This window comes from Dendrobates tinctorius, unplaced genomic scaffold (assembly GCF_039654945.1).
Source record: "Dendrobates tinctorius isolate UK_male_01 unplaced genomic scaffold, ASM3965494v1 ptg000270l, whole genome shotgun sequence".
Lineage (NCBI taxonomy): Eukaryota > Metazoa > Chordata > Amphibia > Anura > Dendrobatidae > Dendrobates > Dendrobates tinctorius.
In genome coordinates this window covers 6,720,001-6,722,500 of record NW_027361937.1, presented here as the reverse complement: position 1 = coordinate 6,722,500, position 2,500 = coordinate 6,720,001, and the positions used below count along the sequence as shown (strand labels likewise).

Sequence of the window (2,500 nt, the reverse complement as noted above, 5' to 3'; positions counted from 1 at the left end):
ACCACCTCCTCCTCAGGCAAGGAATTCCAGATTCTCACTGCCCTATCAGTAAAGAATCCTCTTCTATGTTGGTGGAAAAACCTTCTCTCCTCCAGACGCAGAGAATGCCCCCTTGTGACGTCACCTTCCTTGGTAGAAACAGATCCTCCAAGAGATATTTGTATTGTCCCCTTTTATATGGTTATTAGATCACGCCTCAGTCATCTTTTTTCTAGACTAAATAATCCTAATTTTGCTAATCTCTCTGTGTATTGTAGTTCCCCTATCCCCTTTATTCATTTTGTTGCCCTCCTTTGTACTCGCTCTAGTTCCATTATATCCTTCCTGAGCACCGGTGCCCAAAACTGTACACAGTACTCCACATGCGGTCTAACCATTCAGTGTGTAATGGTGATAGCGATTCCTTCTTCCCACGTGTATAACCTTCCATTTATCATTGGTTACCCGCATCTGCCACCTTTCGGCCCAAGTTTCCAACTTATCCAGATCCAGCCATGCGGTTTCTCGTGTTTTGTAGCAGAATAGGGCATTCCGCAGGCGGTTTTCTGGGATGATGTGGGTTAGCACAAGCAGTAAAAGGAGGTAAGAAGCAAGCGCCCAACGTGGGGCTCGAACCCACGACCCTGAGATTAAGAGTCTCATGCTCTACCGACTGAGCTAGCCGGGCTTCTGACGCCTGCCGGCGCATCGGAGCTGCACGCGGCACGGTCCGGTCGCGCGCAGGTAGCTGTCAGATCCTGGGTGTGGCGGACACCACCGACATCGCAGACGCATCCAAGCATTGGTGGTTCAGTGGTAGAATTCTCGCCTGCCACGCGGGAGGCCCGGGTTCGATTCCCGGCCAATGCAGAGCAGCTCTTTTCCTCGTTTGCTGACCGTTGCATTGCGCCTCCTTTCATTGTTGACTTTACAGACACTTGCAAAAAAGTCTTTGGGCTCTTGCTGCCCTGTTTTCGCTCACCATCCTTTTGGGCCTTCCCTATTCTATATCCTCTGGGGCTAACATAGTTAGCAAGGCCGAAAAAAGACATTTGTCCATCCAGTCCAGCCTACATTCCGTCAGAATCAATCCCCAGATCTACGTCCTTCTAAAGACCCTAAGAACTGTAAGATACAATATTGTTATGCTCCAGGAAGACATCCAGGGCTCTCTTGATCCCCTCAACTGTGTTCACCATCACCACCTCCTCCTCAGGCAAGGAATTCCAGATTCTCACTGCCCTATCAGTAAAGAATCCTCTTCTATGTTGGTGGAAAAACCTTCTCTCCTCCAGACGCAGAGAATGCCCCCTTGTGACGTCACCTTCCTTGGTAGAAACAGATCCTCCAAGAGATATTTGTATTGTCCCCTTTTATATGGTTATTAGATCACGCCTCAGTCATCTTTTTTCTAGACTAAATAATCCTAATTTTGCTAATCTCTCTGTGTATTGTAGTTCCCCTATCCCCTTTATTCATTTTGTTGCCCTCCTTTGTACTCGCTCTAGTTCCATTATATCCTTCCTGAGCACCGGTGCCCAAAACTGTACACAGTACTCCACATGCGGTCTAACCATTCAGTGTGTAATGGTGATAGCGATTCCTTCTTCCCACGTGTATAACCTTCCATTTATCATTGGTTACCCGCATGTGCCACCTTTCGGCCCAAGTTTCCAACTTATCCAGATCCAGCCATGCGGTTTCTCGTGTTTTGTAGCAGAAGAGGGCATTCCGCAGGCGGTTTTCTGGGATGACGTGGGTTAGCACAAGCAGTAAAAGGAGGTAAGAAGCAAGCGCCCAACGTGGGGCTCGAACCCACGACCCTGAGATTAAGAGTCTCATGCTCTACCGACTGAGCTAGCCGGGCTTCTGACACCTGCCGGCGCATCGGAGCTGCACGCGGCACGGTCCGGTCGCGCGCAGGTAGCTGTCAGATCCTGGGTGTGGCGGACACCACCGACATCGCAGACGCATCCAAGCATTGGTGGTTCAGTGGTAGAATTCTCGCCTGCCACGCGGGAGGCCCGGGTTCGATTCCCGGCCAATGCAGAGCAGCTCTTTTCCTCGTTTGCTGACCGTTGCATTGCGCCTCCTTTCATTGTTGACTTTACAGACACTTGCAAAAAAGTCTTTGGGCTCTTGCTGCCCTGTTTTCGCTCACCATCCTTTTGGGCCTTCCCTATTCTATATCCTCTGGGGCTAACATAGTTAGCAAGGCCGAAAAAAGACATTTGTCCATCCAGTCCAGCCTACATTCCGTCAGAATCAATCCCCAGATCTACGTCCTTCTAAAGACCCTAAGAACTGTAAGATACAATATTGTTATGCTCCAGGAAGACATCCAGGGCTCTCTTGATCCCCTCAACTGTGTTCACCATCACCACCTCCTCCTCAGGCAAGGAATTCCAGATTCTCACTGCCCTATCAGTAAAGAATCCTCTTCTATGTTGGTGGAAAAACCTTCTCTCCTCCAGACGCAGAGAATGCCCCCTTGTGACGTCACCTTCCTTGGTAGAAACAG

General features: G+C 49.6%; 4 non-coding genes across 4 annotated transcripts; 2 read left to right on the top strand and 2 right to left on the bottom strand.

The window, feature by feature from the left end:
• Positions 1 to 594: 594 nt before the first annotated feature.
• On the bottom strand, positions 595 to 667 carry TRNAK-CUU (transfer RNA lysine (anticodon CUU)). The gene has a single exon. It is a non-coding gene; the product is annotated as a tRNA-Lys (tRNA).
• A 111-nt stretch (positions 668 to 778) lies between these two features.
• On the top strand, positions 779 to 849 carry TRNAG-GCC (transfer RNA glycine (anticodon GCC)). The gene has a single exon. It is a non-coding gene; the product is annotated as a tRNA-Gly (tRNA).
• Positions 850 to 1,773: 924 nt separating this feature from the next.
• TRNAK-CUU (transfer RNA lysine (anticodon CUU)) lies at positions 1,774 to 1,846 on the bottom strand. The gene has a single exon. It is a non-coding gene; the product is annotated as a tRNA-Lys (tRNA).
• A 111-nt stretch (positions 1,847 to 1,957) lies between these two features.
• TRNAG-GCC (transfer RNA glycine (anticodon GCC)) lies at positions 1,958 to 2,028 on the top strand. Its single transcript has one exon. It is a non-coding gene; the product is annotated as a tRNA-Gly (tRNA).
• The last annotated feature ends 472 nt before the right edge of the window (positions 2,029 to 2,500 follow it).